General features: G+C 44.4%; 1 protein-coding gene and 1 non-coding gene across 2 annotated transcripts in view; both read right to left on the minus strand.

Annotated features, from left to right (window-relative positions):
- Positions 1-19,264, minus strand: part of TRPC7 (transient receptor potential cation channel subfamily C member 7) — a 147,081-nt gene that overhangs the window by 114,947 nt on the left and 12,870 nt on the right. The window lies entirely within an intron of this gene.
- On the minus strand, positions 8,898-8,973 carry TRNAT-GGU (transfer RNA threonine (anticodon GGU)). The gene has a single exon. It is a non-coding gene; the product is annotated as a tRNA-Thr (tRNA).

Below are 19,264 nucleotides of genomic sequence, written 5' to 3' on the forward strand. Positions count from 1 at the left end.
AACAGGGACTCATCCCAAGTGTTCCAGGATTTGGGAATGCTGATTACATGTGAGCCATTGGTGCTTTCAGAAGCTTCTGGCACAGGCCTGATCAGTCTTTACCTGAGGATGACTGGGTTAGAGCTTGAGCTCTGGAGTTGGAGTGTCTGGGTTCAGATCCCAGCCTGCTTCACACTGGCTTTGTGATGCTGAGTAAATAGCTCATCTCCCTGTGTGTTCTGACCCGTGGGGCTGATATTGCTACTTACTTTAGAGGGCTGTGACAAGGAGTAAGCTAAATGAGATAACCCATTCAGTCACTTGACACAATATGTGACAAGTATTAGCCAATTTTATGATACCTGTGGCTTTCAGAAGAGGGTGGAAACCTGCATGTTTTCTCTTTTGGGGTGTGGGTCTTCGAGTGCCTTTTATAACAAGCTGACAGCCCTCGCCAGATTCAGCTCCACAGCTTCTCTCTGTGCCATGGTCAGGTGGCTGGTGCAGGCAGCACAGCAGGGCAGCAGCTTGGAGCTGGGGTTGCAGCAGAGTCCTGATAGCCACACACAGGGGCCACCCCGGGGGCTGAGCCTGCGTCCAAGGCCGCTGTGCCACCCTCCCAGCCAGCCTGTGTTGACTTGCTCTGCTGATGTTTTGGTTTCCACCATGCTTCTGGTTTACCTAACTGGCAGCTCCTGACATTGCAAGGGGCTCTTTAATTTGTCACCATGACACTATGAAGTCCCAGCAGTAATGGGTTGCCCTGCTTGCTGATTCTGTTACAGGCCCTTTCTGAGGGAGGCTGAAGCTTGCCGAAGGAAGCCAGTGTTTTTCAGAAAAATGGGCAACTCCAGTATTCATTCCCTGGCTCAGCACAGTATTTGAGCCCCCACTGTGTGCCAGCACTGGGGTGCAGACCTAAGTAAAACAGGCTTGATCCTTGAGGAACTCAGGGTCTTTCTAGACAGCATGACAAGTAACCAGGGAAGGGTTATAAGGTGACATAAGTGCCTTGGGACATGCCACCCAGCTCCAGATATGGGGGACTTTCAAGAGGAGGAAGGGTATACATTGAGGCCTGAGGATGCGTAAGAGGCAGGGGTGGGAGGAGAAGTAACGGAGTGGGCATTCCAGGAGGAGGGGCTGGCGAGTATGAAGGCCCACGGGGGAGAGACAGTCTCTGACCTGTAGACCTGTGTGGTTACAACTCCTTTAACAATGGCATGGTTATGTGCATAGGTTATGCACATCATCCAATGTTTACTACATTTCTAACTATTAAATATACACGAATGCTTTTCTGAATTCAGAGAGGAATTCGTGCACACTCTCTGCACATCTTTCTTTAGATTAAAGATGCTGCTTGGTTCTCTCTCACTAAGTTCTCTCCTCAGCCTTTTGCTTTTTCTGCGGGAACCGCAGGGAACCAAGACTGGGAGGCAGGTCGGCCTGCGTGAGCCTGGCCCTGCCCACACTGCCCGGAGGCTCCAGGGCATGCTTCTCTCTCTCTTAATACTCGGTTCTCCTAGCCCTTGCCCTCCACCCGTCTGTCTCTGTCCCCAGCTCCCTCTCTCCTTCTTCCTCTCTCCCTCCCATAAATGTTGGTACCTCACTCTGTCATCATAGGTCACTGTGAGTCAGTGAAGAACAGGGCAGGCATGGCGGCCCTCATGGAACTGACAGCTCAGAGGGGAAGAGAGACAGTGAAGGTCCTACAGCTCTATGGCAGGGCGATGTCCTCAAGCTGTGACTCAGGAAACCATCAGGCTGTGTGAGTAGAAAGAGAGAGGACTCTCAGGAAGCCCCATGCTTCATGGACATAGAAGCATGCCCACTTTTCCCCTTTCTTCCTGACCTCCTGCCCTCCTGCCCTCCTGCCCTGTGCCCACATGGGGCTAGCCTAAAGCATGGTTGGTTGGTTTCTGTACCCATTAGAATGGGAGACATTCTTAAAACTTAGAGTGTCATAGTTATTACTACTGTTAGTTATCATTTACTGAATGCGTACTCTGTGCCAGGCCCTGAGCTGAACGCTTTACATACAGTGTGTTTGTAAAGTCATGGTGCACTTTTGACTGGTCACAGGAAAGCAACAAAAGACAATAGAAATGTGAAATCTGCACCAAATAAAAGGAAAACCCTCCCAGTTTCTGTAGGATGATGTGGTAGCATGTGTGCATGCGCAGATGATGACATAACACCGTGTATACAGTGGAGCAGCCCACAGCCATGCCAGTCGACATGTGGACGGTACAGAGGAAAGTTCAGTGTGTTCTGTGGCTCGCTAAATTTGAATCCATGACCAAAGTGCAACGTGAATATCGGCGTGTTTATAACGAATCGCCACCACATAGGAATAACATTACTCAGTGGGATAAGCAGTTGAAGGAAACAGCAGTTTGGTGGAGAAACCCCATTCTGGTAGGCCATCAGTCAGTGACGAGTCTGTAGAAGCTATACGGGATAGCTACCTAAGGAGCCCTAAAAAATCTGTGTGTGAGCCCACTTTGAACTACACTGAATAGGTATGAAACTGGGAGAGTTTTCCTTTTATTTGGTGCAGATTTCACATTTCTATCGTCTTTTGTTGCTTTCCTGTGACCGGTCAAAAGTGCACCATGACTTTACGGACACACTGTATTTAGCTCACTGAATTCTCATGACAAATCTAGGCGGTAGATACAGTCATCATTCCTCTTGTATAGACAGGGTAACAAAGGCCTAGAGACTTCAGTGATAGCTGGGATTTGAACTTGGGTATGTCTGACTCCAAATTTTATAATCCTAACACTGGGAAGTACTCATTTGCTAAAAATACCAACATTCTTGACAAGTGCTCTAAAACCCCGAGCAGCACCCTGAAGGGGCAGGTTCAGAGTCCTTCCTGCTGAAGAGGAAGAGAGAAAGGAGGGCCTGTTGCTAAGAAGCAGAGGTCCTCAAACAGTAAGGCAGTCCTCTGTGCATCCACACCCAGAGGGAGGCAGGCAGGGAGGTGATGCTGGCTGAGCTCAGCTGAATGTGACCCACCCTCTAATTTACTGGCAGGTTTACTCTCAACTGAGGTCAGAGTGAGAGTCATCCCTACTGAGATGGGCCAATCCTGTTCCTCCCAAGGCCCCCAGCATCTTATCAAGGTATTATTAGTCTGTCTACTTATTCACATCTTTTTTGGCTGTATGACTCCCACCAGGGGGTCATCCTTCTCTATTCTTTCTATTCCATAATAGATTCCCCAGCTTCATCCAGGATCACTGTCTTCATGGGAAGGAGTTATGAGAATAGGAGCAAAGCCAAGGGTTTGCAGTTTCCTCTCTGCAGTGGCTTGGGGACCTTGCAGCTCATTCTGCAGGTACACGGAGAAACTGAGTGAGGTGAGGAGAGGTGGCATTGCTTGCACCAGCTGAATTCCAGAGGGACAGCATGGTGACTGCTGTTCACAGTGCACTGGCATTTAGCAAGCATTTGGGGGCTGTTTGTCCTGTGGAGCTGAAGAATAAATACCAAACAGCTGCAGAGGAGTACTGAGTTAACACACCCAACCTTGGTTCCTTCCACAGCTTTCATCCACAAGCATACTTAGCCACTTTGGTCCAGGGATTGGCTCACGGAAGAACTCATGCTCATTAATCATTACTTCATTAATCAGAAATAAATAGAGTTCTGCCATGTGGTGAGCACTCTGCTGGGGCCAGTAGTGGGATTCACACAGTTTCGGCAGAACCGAGACTTAATTTTTTGTTGAGTTCGGTGAACCAGTTGTTAAAATGGCAGTTATAATCAGGGTTCTCTCTAAGGTAAATTTGTGGAAATCATAAATTTACGTTTCTTACTCTTTTTAAATGTTCATCTGTGCAACAGCGTATTCTAAGCATCCATAGTAATTAATGTTCATTTCATTTATAGGTGAAAAAAATCTGAACTATGCTTGTAATATTTATTTATTTATTTTATAAAACTTATTATATATTTGATGAAATACTACATTTTAATTCTTTCGCTTTTGTTACTTCAGTAAACAAACATATAATGTAAAGAGAAAAAGTGCCAAACAACCAGGGGGTGACAAGCTGTCACTGGAAATATCTTAAATAACAGTTTTATTGTTTATTGTCAGGTATTATATATTTTATTAATATTTTAAAACTTATAACAATCTAGTTTTCTGTAACTCTTTTATTCATATTTAAGTATTAAATGCATAAAATAATAAAGTACCTTTTGGTGTACCTTTTTTTATACTTAAAATGATCATTAGGGCAGAGAACCAGTGGTTAAGTTATTTGAATCCCAGCTCTGGTGAGGGCCTGGAGAGACTGACGAGCGAGGCTGGCATGGTCACTGTTCTGGGGCTGACAGACCAGAGGGAACGGAGGCAATGCGGGTCCTACGGCAAAGCGTGATGAGGATCTCTCTTTTCTGTGCGTATTAGACCTGAGTTTCTTTACATCCAGTCTCAGTAATTCCTGGGAAAACATATTCTTTCAAGTGAACCCAATTGGTATGAGCCGATTAGCTTGAAAGTTTGAGTGCTTTCCATAATCCACCCTTAAAAAGATGTTCCACTCATTCAGCATGAGTTTATTGAACTGTCTGTGTCCTAGAAGCTCTTCGCAGCACTGGCGGTGCAAAGAGTGAGGTGGGTCACTGCCTGCGCAGGGGGAGAGGACACATGACCCAGTCGTGTGACTGTTATGTGTCAGTGCTGGTCATTTCTTCAGCAGTTACTCATTGAGGACCGACTCTGTACCAGACACGGTCCTAATCTTTGAGATACAACCATATGCAAAACAGAAAGTCCTGCCCTCATGGAGCTTATATTTTACTGTGGGCATGGAGACTGCGGTTGGCTGTTTTATATAGATGGTTAGGCAGGAACTCCCTGAGGACATGATTTTGGATAGAGAGTTGAAGTTGGTGAAGAAGGAAGCTGTGAAGCTTTTTAATGTGGGAGAATGGCATGGTCTGATTTGCACCTTGGTGGACAGGGGACTGTTGTGGCCTAGATGTAGAATCAGGGTGGGAGCTGTTGTACTCATCTGGTCAAGTACAGTGGTGGTCCAGACGCAGAGATGGAAATTGATTAGGAGACATTTACATTTTAATACCTGCAGGATTTAAGATACAGAGAGAAACTGAGAGCTCAGTAGTAGCATACTTGGGCATCTAACACTGGGAGGAAGTTCCTTGACATTTTAACATCTGATGGGTTTCAGATAATGTTTCTTTTTATACACAAATTCATTTTCTATTTTGCCAATAGAACTACACAGAAAATTTGAGTGTGTTGATATTTAAACCTGCCTGTGTTCCTTTGGATAAAGTTTGCTGATCCTTAAATTTCAAGGCTGGAGAGAGGTACCTACTCTTCCTGCCACCATCTTGGCCTGGGCTGCAGTTTTCTTTGCTTGTTACCTAATAACTTTTTAAATTTTACTTTTATATCAAATTAAAGAAAGTTCAAAAAGATTTAGAGCAAGTATGACCTATGCATCGTATTTGTACTAATTGTATATTGTGAAAACATTTCAAAGAAACACTAATTTAAAATTGGCATCTTCTAGAAAATTATGTCATGACTCTCCTCATTATGGATTCAGAGAAGTACATGTTCATGAGACTCGTTTTGAGTATGTATAGAAGTAATCTTTAAAAATTTGCTTGTGATTGCTGAAAATGTTATTAAGAGAGACTAATAACTAGATGGCAAAGTAGCAATTAGAAAAACGTAGAGTCCTCCTAATTAGAAAACAAAACCCAAGCTAGGCAAATCAGTACAAGATCCCCTTCCCATGGAGAGAATTTCCAAGACCCTGAGTGGATGCCTGAAACCCTGGACCCCTATATATACTGTGTTTTCTCCTGTACATATATACCTATGATAAAGTTCAATTTATAAATTAGACATAATAAGAGATTAACAAAAATAACTAATAATAAAACAACAATTATAACACTGTAATAAAAGTTATGTAAATGTACTCTCTCTGTCTCTCAAAATATCTTATTGTACTCATCTAGTCACTTGAAAGAAGAATTTTTACAGCTTCTCTTTGGCATATTTGAATGCCAGCATCACAATCTTGAGCTTTCGGGCCATTATAAAGTAAAATAAGGCTTACATGAACACAGGTGCTGCGATACCAAGGCGGTTACTAAGGGACTAATTGGAAGTTCATGTATACAGTGTGGATACACTGGGCAGAGGGATTATCCACCTCCCCAGCAGGACAGAGCAGACAGTTCAAAATTTCATCATGGACTCGGGATGGTGCTTAATTTAAAACTTGTAATTGTTTATTCCTGAAATTTTCGGGCTATGGTTGACTGTGGGTAACTGCAGAAGTGAGCCTGCGGATGGGGGAGACTGCTGTGCTTATGCTTTCCCGCAGGAGAGGAGCAGGCTCCATCCTTCCCACTGCAGTGCTCTGTGCACTGTGTTCCCGGGTCCAGGCCGATGCTCCAGGATGGCTTTCCTTGTGGTCCTGGGACTCCCACTGCTTCATACTCTGGGCACCACAGCATTTTATTCTAGGGCTCCCTAGTCCTGTCAAAATGCTCTCTGTATTTTTGACATTTTCATACTTAACTAATCAACTTTGTTCATTTGTGTATATTCCAGCCCAGGATAAACCACATTACAGGACTTCATAAATTTGCATAAAATGATTTAATACATATACTCTGACTTAAGAATTCTATTTGTAGGAAGCTGAGGAGCAAGTAAGTGCTGGCTTGTGGCTACCAGGAAATTGAGCTAGAAACAAACAGCAAGGGGGGTATGCCTGACTCGGAGAGATACCTCAGAGCCAGTGCCAACTGCTAAGGGCTCATTATGTTGTGCTAGACAACTGCATCACTTTCGAAAAGTCCCGGAAGACGTGAGTAAAAGATGAATAAGTGATTGCATTTAAATAAGTTCAAATCTCATCAAGAAAATCAGATTCCAGTTTTTTTCTTCTTCTTAAACGGATGTATCCAATGCATGACTGAATGACAGCTGGAAGTAAGACTTACTCCTATTTGGTAACATGAGAAAGAAGACTGAGGTTTTAACATGATTTCATTTATCTCCACAGCTTCCACTGTTGTCTGTGTGCTGATAGTCCCAGGTTTGTACCGCCAGCCCCAGCCTCTATCCTAAGGAGCTGATTGAATAATCACCTGCCAAGTGGTCTCCTGCACACACAAAGAACACTACCCTTTGCTGAGAAGTCATTTAACCATCTCACTGTTTCCTCATCTGTAAAATGGGAATAATAATATTTTTTTGTAAACTTCAGCTTAAATGTTGTTTATCAAAATACTGAGTAGCAGTGAGAAGCAGAAGGGGCTGGAGAAGTAGGGACCCAGTGAGAGGTGACCAGTCCAAGCTCTTGGCTTTATGAATGAGAAAGGTGAACTACAGAGCAGTGAATGATGTGAATGACAGGCCGAGTCCCATGCTGTGCATGGCAGGAGCCTGGGCCTTCTCACTTGGGCTTTCCTTTTGCAGTGGGAGGCTGGCCCGCCAAGGCCCCATGCTAGCATGGCCCAGAAGGATCTCTGGGATGCCACGTCAACTGTGACCTATACCATGTCCTGGGGAGAGTGTGACCATATGGCTCCAAGCTGTTCGTTTTCCTCAAGTAATCTCAAAAGCTCATTACCACGAGAGCACTCTTCAAATATCTTCTTTAGGTGAAGAAAAATCTCTCTCTAAACTCTGGTTCATATTTATAATCTGAAAAGAGATACCACTTAGAGGAGAAGAAACCTTGCTCCTAACGTTCTCTGAGCTGAATTGAAATAGTTTTCCCTCTTCCTGTGCATTTCCTGGAGCTCATTGCCAGGTTTATGTTGAAGTATCAGGTTTAAGCACATGAAACATGAAGTTTCTGATGTGCTGTGAAGGTATTGGGTGAATGCTTTGTGTTAATAATCAGCAGAGAAGATTGTCATCAGAAAGATTTCTTGGGCCACTGTTTTCAAATAACACGTGGGAGGAGCTGGAGAGAAGTATCAGCTGAACAGGCAGCGCCCTGGTCTTCGTTGCCCAGTAGGTCAGCACCTGCCTGCTGTGTTCCCAAGAGTGAGAACTGAGCTTTGCACCTTTCCCCCCACCCAAGCAACTGAAGTACTAGTAAATGTGAAGTGTGTACTATTTCTAGTATGTGTTTGTGTGTGTGTGTCAGAGAGAGACAGAAAAGGTCCTTAGCATTTCAGTATGGCCCTTCTTAATTTTCAAAACATTTAACCATGAGTAATTAGCGAGTCTCCTCTTGAGCCCAGAATAACAAGTCATTATTATTAATTTCACATCATGCTACTAGCCATTTGGAAAACCCTTTTCTGTTTGAGAAGTGATAGTATTTAGACAATTTTTGTCTCACTTATTCTTATATCACTGTAATTTTAGGACTAGGTGTATACCTTTAATTTTCTTAGTTTTTCTTGGTCTTACATCATAGTACCCCTAGTGTGACTAGAAATTGCACCTCCCAACACTTCCAGACTTCCTGAGGTTGATAGAAATGTGCAGATTGTACTATACGGCCTGATCTATTTTATTGAGAGCTGGTGGACAGGTTCATGGCCTCTTTTTGTTCAGGTAACATATGTTTTTTTTAATTTTATTTATTTATTTATTTATTTTTGGATTTTTCTGAAGCTGGAAATGGGGAGGCAGTCAGACAAACTCCCGCATGCGCCCGCCCGGGATCCACCCGGCACGCCCACCTGGGGGCGATGCGCAGCCCATCCGGGGCGTTGCTCTGTGGTGACCAGAGCCACTCTAGCGCCTGGGGCAGAGGCCAAGGAGCCATCCCCAGCGCCCGGGCCATCTTTTGCTCCAATGGAGCCTCGGCTGCGGGAGGGGAAGAGAGAGACAGAGAGGAAGGAGAGGAGGAGGGGTGGAGAAGCAGATGGGCGCCTCTCCTGTGTGCCCTGGCCGGGAATCGAACCCGGGACTTCCGCACACCAGGCCGATGCTCTACCACTGAGCCAACTGGCCAGGGCCAGGTAACATATGTTTTAAAAAGAAGCCTGTGGCCCTGGCTGGTTGGCTCACCAGTAAAGTGTTGGCCTGGCATGTGGAAGTCCTGGGTTGGGTTCAGTTCTGGTCAGAACACACAGGAGAAGCAACCATCTGCTTCTCCCCCACTTACCCCCTCTATCTCTTTTTCTCTCTCTTCCTTTCCTGCAGCCATGGCTCAAATGATTCGAGCAAAGTTAGCCCTGGGTGCTGAGGATGGCTCCATGGCCTCGGGTGCTAATATAGCTTGGTTGCTGAGCAATGGAGCTGGGCAGAGTATCCGCCTGGTAGGGACTTGCTGGGTGAACCCTGGTCAGGGTGAATGCAGTAGTCTGTCTCTGCCTCCTTGCCTCTCACTTAATAGAAAAGAAAAAGGAAAGGAAATAAATAAATAAATAAAATGAAGCTTGTGCCAGGATATTTAGTGTTTATTACAGAATTTCTTACCCTACACTGTGTTTGAGTGTATAACATGGTGGGTACTGATTACATATTTTAGAAATGGAAAAGAAAGAGAGAGACACTTAGTTCATCAATGACAAGTGAGATTTCTGAATGCGGGAGAATTTTTTTCACTTTGCTATCAAGTGCCCTTCTCTCAGTTTTCTTGATTGGTGTTAAATAGAGCTCAACCTTGGATCCAGGAGCTGCGGTGCATTTTCCAGCTTCTTATGACTCAAGGACTTGAAGGGTAGCGTGATATGCCACCCCCAAATATGTCACTTTGGCACAAGGATTATTTTGAGCTGAAGGCAATTCAAAAGAAGTAGGTAAAAGAAGAGCTCTCTGCCCTCCCCCTATTTGTCTGCAAGCAGGAGACATATTTGCAAGAGTGTCCCTCCTTCCCTCTCTACCAGGGACAGAAGTGAATCATCAGAAACAAGTCTAGGCCCATATCAGCCCAGAGACAGCACTAGAGGAGTCTGCGTAAGAAGCCGGCCTAAGACTAGTCCTCCTCTCCCATTAGTTTCCCCATATGTTTACCTTCCCACGGTCTGGTGACTCTAGAAGCTCAGAGTCCTTTTCCTTTGTCTTGTCACTTCTCTGAAACTTATTTTTCTTTTAAGTTATTATATAAGCCCAATCCTGACCACCCCTTTGAGTTACGTGTTTCTGAGTTCTTCTGTCTATTGTGCTATGTACATGTTAATAAACTTCTATTTTTTTCTTGTTAATCTGTCTTTTGCTTGTCTATAGGACTTTACCCAGGGAACCTAGGAGAGTAGAGGTAAAAATATTTTTTCCTCTCCTCCAGCCTAATAGAGGAAGAAAAGAATCATGACTTTTTGCCATTATGCAGCCTCAAGACCAAATACTAAAAAAATCCAAAGCTATGAACTCAGAAGGGTGGAGGGAAAATCATTTTCCTTCCCTACAGGGGCCTGTCTGTATGTCTCTGGCTAAGGGCTCAGAAACCCTTTCCCACATGGCCCTTCCTCAGTCCTGGGGCCCACCATCAATCACCCTAAACTGGACCAAAGGGGTTGCTTGGGACTCTGAGTTGTCAGAGATTTAGTTATATTCATTTAGTTATATATGTAGGACTCTTGTCAGCGTAGCACAAAGATTATTTTAAGCTAAACACATCTGAGCAAACAGCAGCTGAACTTTTTTTTTTAATATTTTATTTATTGATTTTTTAGAGAGAGAGGAGTGAGAGAGACAGAGAGAGAGAGAAGGGGGAGGAGCAGGAAGCATCAACTCCCATATGTGCCTTGACCAGGCAAGCCCAAGGTTTCGAACCGGCGACCTCAGTGTTCCAGGTCGACGCTTTATCCCACTGTGCCACCACAGGTCAGGCCAGCAGCTGAACTTTTTAATAGAACCTCCCCAAAATGTAACCATCATAAATCTGCTAAGAGTGGGGGGATGGGCATGGGTGTTATAGCCAGAAAGAAGACTGATCCCATGCACCCAGATGAGAGCAAATATCACAAACTCATGCCTTCCGTTTGTTTCCCTAAAAGCCTCTGTTTCCTAAAAGTCCTCTTTCTCCTTAGAAACTGTTTTCCCTCCTCTGTTTCCCACTATGTTGGTATATAAACCCTTGTCCTTACTGTTCAGGTAGCTACTGCCTTTAGGTAGTTCTACATGCATATGAATAAACTCTGTCTTTTCTCCTGTTGATCTTTTGTTCATCACAACCACCCCCCCCCCCACACACACACACTGCAGCCTGAGATGGTGGAGGAACAGTTTTCCTCCTGATAGGTGACACTGAAAATTTTCAGGAACTGTTTACCTATAAAGTATTGATATCACATGGGGGGAAATGCTAAAGTTACAATATTTAATGAGAACATGCAGATTTCAAATTGTCCATACAGTCTTGTCACTATTGCACAGAACTAACAACCCATGCACAGAGACCAATAACCTCCATACCTGGTAATAGGTCATAAAACAAAAACTTAGGAATATAACTGGAGGAATGGGCGGGTAGTAGTCATATAGGACACCAGAATGGAATGGAAAGTTGAGGAGGAGAAATGTGTATTTGGGAGTATGCGGGTCTGTGAGGTGCCCTCACAGACTAGTGGGGAGCAGTTAGATTGTCTAGTAACAGTGCTGGGAAACTAACTCATGGAGGAAAGCAAAAATCCACCGCAAACAAAATAGAAAGCAGCAAACAAAACAAAAAATCTTGTGGACAGAGACAACAAGGGAAGTGGGGTGAGGTGAGGTTGAAGGGAAAGGGGGTCAAATATGTGGAAACCTAACTTGGGTGAAGAGCATACAGTAGAGTAGCCAGAGGATGTATCACGGAATTGTACACTTAGAACTCACATTGTCTACCTGGCCTGTGGTGGCGCAGTGGATAAAGCGGCAACCTGTAATGTTGAGGTCACCAGTTCAAAACCTCAGGCTTGCCCGGTCAAGGCCCATGTGAGAAGCAGCTACAAGTTGATGCTTCCTGCTCCTACCCCTTCCCTCCCCCCAGCCTTTCTCTCTGTCTCTCAAATTAATAAATCAAAACAAAACAACAACAAAAACACAGCCCTGGCCAGGGGCGTCATCTTGATTACACCAAGGTTGCAGTTTTTTTTTTTGTTTTTTTTTTCATTTTTCTGAAGCTGGAAACAGGGAGAGACAGTCAGACAGACTCCTGCATGTGCCCGACCGGGATCCACCCGGCACGCCCACCAGGGGCGATGCTCTGCCCACCAGGGGGGCGATGCTCTGCCCATCCTGGGCATCGCCATATTGCGACCAGAGCCACTCTAGCGCCTGAGGCAGAGGCCACAGAGCCATCCCCAGCGCCCGGGCCATCTTTGCTCCAATGGAGCCTTGGCTGCGGGAGGGGAAGAGAGAGACAGAGAGGAAAGCGCGGCGGAGGGGTGGAGAAGCAAATGGGCGCTTCTCCTGTGTGCCCTGGCCGGGAATCGAACCCGGGTCCTCCGCACGCTAGGCCAAGGTTGCAGTTTTGAACCTTGGTCAAGACATGTACAGGAGCAGATCAATGTTTCTGTCTCCCTTCCTTCCTCTCTAAAATTTAAATAAATTTTTAAGAAACTTACATAATTTTATTAACCAATATCACCCCAATAAATGTAATAAAATAAAAATTGAAAAAGTATATATTTCTTTTACTCTGAAGGTAGTAGAAGAAAAATGTAAAAAAAAAATAAATAAAAATGTAGGTGGTATGATATATGACTATCTTTGTGACCTTGGGTGGGGAAGGATTTCTTAATGAAAGACTAAATGCACAAACCCTTTGGAAAATAGGGGTTTTGTTCAACAAAGGGTGCCGTAGACAAAATTTACCAGAGGAGTGATAGACTGGAAGAAGGTAGCTCCCTGAAGTAGACAGGGAGCTAGTATTTAGAATATGTGTGGAACTCCTGAAAGAAAATACAGAAACACCCTAAAACAGAGCCTGTTAAAAGTGGATGAAGAAGCCCTGGCCGGGTAGCTTGGTTTAGTAAAGCATTGTGCTGATATGCCAAGGTTGCGAGTTTGATCCCTAGTCAGGGTATATACAAGAATCAACCAACGAATGCATAAATAAGTAGAACAACAATTTTATGTTTTGTTCTCTCCCTTCCTTTCTTTCTCTCTCTAAAATCATTAAAAGAGGGGGTGAAGGAATGATTGCAAGTCACTGAAAAGAGAAATCTCTATGGCTGAAAAATATATGAAGCAGTCAGCTTCATTATCAATTAGAGAAATGCAGATTAGACTAACTGTGTGTTCCTCACTCATACTGGCAAACATTTGGAGAGCAGGATAATACTAGAGCTGCAGCACATGGCAAACCAAAGCCCCTGGGGGCAGGCCTCCTGGGGAGCAGTGGGTGGCGCCCAGTGAAATGAACCATGGGCAGACAGACCTTCCTGGGTCTCTCACACAAGAATACTAAGAAGGGATTGTAAGCAGGTACAGGATGTTCTTTGCAGCATTAGTTGTGACAACAAGAAATGAGAGGCAGTCTAAGTGTCTATTGCTACAGAATGAGCAAGCGGAAGGCTGCAGATACAGATAATGGGATGCTAGGCAGCAGGCAGAAGCAATGGGCTAGTGTATGTACAGCAACGTGGAGAGTATAAAAAGCTTGGTGGTGAGTGAAAGAGTAAGCTCATAATTTTATAATATGATCCCTTCTACATAGTTTATAAACACAAAAATCAACAGTCTGCTTTTCCATTGTTTTCATTAGTGTGTCAGCTCTGTGAAGCAGAGTGCAGGGCGTTGATGGTCTCTATGTAAGTGTTCCCAACCTCTAGAGCTTTCATATAGGGGGCACAAAAGAAATATTTCTTGAATGAATAATGTCGACAGAGAGACTTACATATACACACATTATATATATACTTACATATGTGCAAGTGTTTTTTTGGGGATGGGAGAGAATGGGAATGCAGATAAAATATGAAGGGAAAGAGAAATATGACAATATTCCATCAACTGAGTCATTTTTGTACCTGAGGGAAGGAGGAGCACCAGGAAGAAATATGTTAATTGTTCTTAGAAGGTAGGATTAATGCTGAACTTTCTGTTTTTCTATATTTTCTGAAGATTCTATAATCAGTGTGTTTATTTTCATTATCCCCAAACCCAACACTTGAAACTGTTTTTCTCATACTTGAGAAGGGCAGTTCCCCAATACCAAGTTTCCCTCATTCCTTCTGTCAGCTGCCACCCCCCTTACCCGCCCAACTCTCCCAAACACCACACGCACAGACACATGCAGAATTCCAGTATCTGTGTCTGCACTTGTGCCTTGGTCAATGGAAAGCATCAGAAATCTCTTCTCTTCCAGACTGACTCCTAGTCTTAGGACTGTCTTTGGCTTCCCAGAAGAAATGACCTTTGGCCTTTTGTCCTGCCCTGCTGGAAGGGTTTGCCTGGATTCCTGGTCTTGTCCTTCTCCAGTTCATCTCTACTTGGTGCTGCCCCATCGTATTGGGTTGAATAGTGTCCCCTCAAAATCTACACCCTTCCTGCAACTTCATTATGGGATCTTATTTGGAAATAGTGTATTGCAAATGTTATTAATGAAGACAAAGTCTTACTGGAGTAGAGTGGGCCCTTAATCTAAAATAACTGGTCTTTATATGAATGTCCTGATAAGAGGCTAAGGGATACAGAAACCCACAGGGAGATTGCTGTGTGACCACTGAGGTAGAGATGGGAGTCACATGTCTATAAGTTAGGATCGCCATGGAAGCTACGAAGACACAAGGAAGGATCGTTCTCTAGAGCCTTCAGAGAGAACATGGGCCTGATAACACTTTGACTTTGGACTTCTGGCCTCCAGCACTGTGAGAGAATGCATTTCTATCCAAAGCTTTGGAGAGAGAAGAAAGAGAGGTCTACTACATACCTTCATTTATGCTAAAACCAGCTCCAGTTGAATAAATATCAGAGATAAAATTTAGCCATTTTCCTCTACTTTAATGAAAAATTTACTTGGTTCATGCAACCAACAGAGGAAGAAAGGTATCTCCAGAATCTGGAAAATGTAGTAGGCTGGTCAAAGTCCAGTGGAACCTTTTAAAATCTGGGTTATCACTCCTGCACCCACTTTCCAGTGCCTCTGTGCTGGCTGTGCGTGGCAGTGGGAAGTTTGCCAGACTTGAGATGAGTTTTTTGCCTCTAAAGGGACCTTCTCTGACTGTGCTTACTTCTGGTTGTGGTGAATCACCCACTGGTTGAGATGTACAGGTCCTTCTGCGCTCCTGTGCTCTCACCCCTTCCTGGGTGGACCTCCCCTTCCTACAGCAGTCATCCCACTCTTTCAGTCGGTCCCTCAAATCCATTTTCCACAGTCAGTAGAGTGGATCTTTCTAACCTGTAGAGAGAATCACTCCCTCCTCTGCTGAAGCCTTCCAGTGGCTCTCCATCATCCTAAAATGAAGTCCAATTTCTTACCATTGCTGCCAATGGTAAGGTCCTGGGTGACGGGTTCTTCTTCAGGCCTCTATCACCTGCCACCTTGTCCTTTTACTCCTTGCACTAGGGAAGCTACTCACGGTTCTCTGATTGGCCTCTCCCCTCTCTGCACTGGGCTATTTCTGTGCAGTTTCTGTGCCAAGCACCATCTTTCCCATGTTATGCTGTCTGTTTACCTCTTCTGTGCCCTCAGAGTTTCTGCAAACACTCTCCTCTGAGAAATCTTTAAACACATCCCTATTTTTAAACATATGCACAGTCAGCTGTCCCACCAAGTTAACTCTTTTAAAATTGTTCTTGTTGGGTGTAGCACGATCAATAATGCTATGTTTTTTGGTGTGATTGAGTGAAGGATGCCTGCCTTCTCCACTAGACTCCAGGGCCCTGAAGGCAGGAACTTGATTTTGTTCACCATTTCATCCCAGACCCAATCCAGAGTCCTGCTCCTGCTGGAGGCCTAATAATGCTGAAAGCTCACTTATCTGCAGCCCTGTGATGAGGGTCCATTCAGATCTGATACTCTGCAAGTTTGTGACCATCTCCCGTTTCACCTTCCTGACGTCTTTCCCACATTTAAGCTGTGAATTCACTAGTAAAACACTTGCCTCCATGTTGGTGGTGGTACACATTTTTGACTAATGTCACCCTAGTACGAGTAATTTCTGTAGTATGGTAACTTTTCTTCAGAGCAAAATCCTGCACTTTCATCATTTCTATTTGATGTAATTTGTGCTATATTGTGACTAATATTCTCTAAGAATGTCTCCATTTTGTCCATATCTCTGATATTTCAGCCTGATAGTTGTGCTTGTATAGGAAATTATTTTTCTCAATTTTTTGTGTGTAGTGATGATCTTTTCCAGAGAGACATCTTTAAGAATACTTTGTGTCTGTGGTTAGCAGGAGCCGGGCCTGCACCGCTTCCTCCTGCTTCACGCATCTCTCCCAACCACAGGGTCAGCAGTCCTAGCTCGTGCAGTCTCTGTCTCCTGTCTCCTGTCCCCATCTCCTGTCCCTGTCTCCAGGGGAGAAAGACTCCTTTGCTTGGTTTTTCACCATGGACCTCTCTTGCACACCCCATGCTTTCTCTTGTTCTGGAAAGACCTCTTGGTGGGGAGGGAGGAAAGCTTAGCAAAATCAGGGAGACCGAATAGAGGAAATGCTGAAACTTAAATTGTGTTTATTGGGAGAAAAAGTTGTGGCACTAAAAATCCACTGAGGAACAAAAAGGGATCCCCACTGAGCTCTGTGATTGTGGATGAGGTAGGGGAATGGGGGTCAGGTTTTCTGCAAAACGTTCTATATTCTTCATCTCATTTAATCCTTACCAATACCCTGAGAGGTCATCATTCCTTAATTCACTTACCAACTCATTTATTTACTGAGCTAATATTAGGTACTGAAACCTGATATGTGCCAGGACTTCTCTGAGGTTGAATGGGACGAGCTACAGAAAGCCCTTAACAACTGGGTGAACTGTGATGTCATTTACAGAGATTAAGGTAAAGGCAAGAGTTTGGGTGGGGGAAACAAACATTCCATTTCGGACATTTTACAATCCTAATACCTACCCCCCACCACCCCCACCCCATTTCTGTTAAGAAAACTAACCTCCAGGTCAGGAGATGCCCAAGATTGCATGGCTGCCAGGAAGTGGCTGGGACTGGAGCCCAGGCCAGTCTGATTCCACAGCCAAGTGTTTGCTCTCTACTCCAGAGCCTGAGGAAGTGAAGTGTGGCTGCCTGCTGCTCACCAGAGCCTGTCCACTGCCCTGTCCTCACCCAGCAAAGTGGCCTCCTGTATGCCACCTAAGTACCTGTCACCTGTGCACTGTTACCCTGTAATTTAGAGGCTGGTACTCTTGGTATAAATCCCAGAAGAGGAAAATCATTTAACTTTAGGCATTAGATTTGACCCAATGAAAAATTGTCATTAACGGGCATATTGATTAGCTCTTTTTCCTGTTACAGTTGATAATAAATGCTCTGGTGAAAGTGCTCCTGCAGACACTTAGATAGAATAGTAGAAAAAGACAAAGCTAATGTGGGCAGAGGTCATCTGTGTCCCTTTCCTGAGATAAGCCATTTCCTGGATCTTACTCTCAGACATGAAAGCTGATGACCCTGGCCCCAGTGTGGACCTGTTGACTGGCATGCGTGCGTGCACCTTCCCTGTGTGGGCTTATGGGCCATCTGGCATGGCTCATCACCTACATCTGTGGTCTTTGTCTTTTCTGCTTCCATTCTGCATCACCAGGGACTCAGATGAGACCTGGGTGACCCAGCCAGATCCCTAAGGGTACTGAGGGATGATGGATAAGTACATGCATTGAGGCGTTTTCTGCCAGCCTCTTAAAAAACAATTTGCTTTTAGGATCTGCAGCCTCCACAGCTTAACACATATTTTCCCAATGGAAAAGGAAACAGTTTTCAAGTTATTTCGTGCATGTTAAAAAGGCATTTGTGTATACTACCAGCCAAACTTTCAAACTTTAAGGAAATGTGTTTTCCCAAGGTGTTGGTCTATAAAATTTAAAAATCCTAGAAATATTCAAAGCACGTGAGAAACAGGTGGAAACACAGATTCCACTAGAGGCAGCAGGCTTATTTAACCTTTGGCTCCGGCTCAGGCCCCGATGGGCCTTCCCTGCCTCCTGCACCTGACTCCAGAAAGCCAGGGGCACATGGGCTCCCAGCTCCCACCACAGCAGAGTCACCCCTCCCCTTTCCATTTTGATAAGTTTGCAAGCAGATTACAAAATGTCATCTCAACATCTTTACCTTCCACAATGGGATCTCACTGGAGATCCTAGCAGGTGGCAAATTGATCTGATTTATCATTATTTGCATTTTTAATTTGTGATATTTTAGGCTCACAGAGTTCTTTTTATGGGTCTTAAAAAGGCAACACAAACATCAATACATAATTCATTATCTATTTTTCATTGAACATATGGTTAGCAACTCAGTGACAAACAGAAAATTCATCAATACTTCCAGCGAGCAGTTTCAGCTCTGGCTCTCTTGCCCTGCTCTCCCCTCTGCAGTCTGTAAGAATAAATTGCATGTGACTGAACACCAGCCTCCATGCTGGTGTTTGTCAACAGGAAATGCTTTCTCAGTTGCGACTTGTTGTTATTCAGATTGACCAAATCTTAACTAAGGTAAAGTGTTGTTGGGCTTCCACGGTTCCCTGACTTGGGAACACGGGGTACTTTTCAATTTAAGCAAAAGATGACAGAGCAAGAGGTTACATCCAGTCGCCATCCTGCTTCCTCCTTTTAAAGCCCCGAACCTCGTTCTACAATATTCTCTTGTCCTTTTGTCCTTTCATTCTCCATCCCCTCCCACCCCTGTGAGGCTGTGCTGTTGGCACAATTCTAAATTGGAAGAAAGATTTAGTACCTACAATCCTTTTGAAACAACAGCGCCATGGATAAACAACACACAAAGGCCGAATGCCTGGAATTTAACGGGGAAGACAATAGCTATATCTGAGCATTTTATCAGAAAGATGACCAGTAAAGCAAACCAAGCAGAGTCATTCAGGAGAAATGGAGAGATCTTATCATGTTCTTGGTGGCAGAAGTTGTAACTCAGCTGAGATAGACAAGTTCCTTATTTTTTACCAGGTACCTCTACTTAGAGAGAGCCTACTCCATCAGTGAAACACCTCCAAACAAACAGTCCTTCCCATGTTGGTCTGCCCCTTCTCTGTCTCCCACTGCATAGACAAACCCATCAACCAAACTGTCGTTTGTGGGCAGTGCTCCCAGACTCCATGGGGTAGGTACTGTATAGGCCAGACCAAGAAGACACACTCTGCCCTCCAGGACTTCAGTGGTCATTGGCACCAGGCAGTGTAGCAAATGATTACTCT

Source organism: Saccopteryx bilineata, chromosome 4, assembly GCF_036850765.1.
Source record: "Saccopteryx bilineata isolate mSacBil1 chromosome 4, mSacBil1_pri_phased_curated, whole genome shotgun sequence".
Taxonomy (NCBI): domain Eukaryota; kingdom Metazoa; phylum Chordata; class Mammalia; order Chiroptera; family Emballonuridae; genus Saccopteryx; species Saccopteryx bilineata.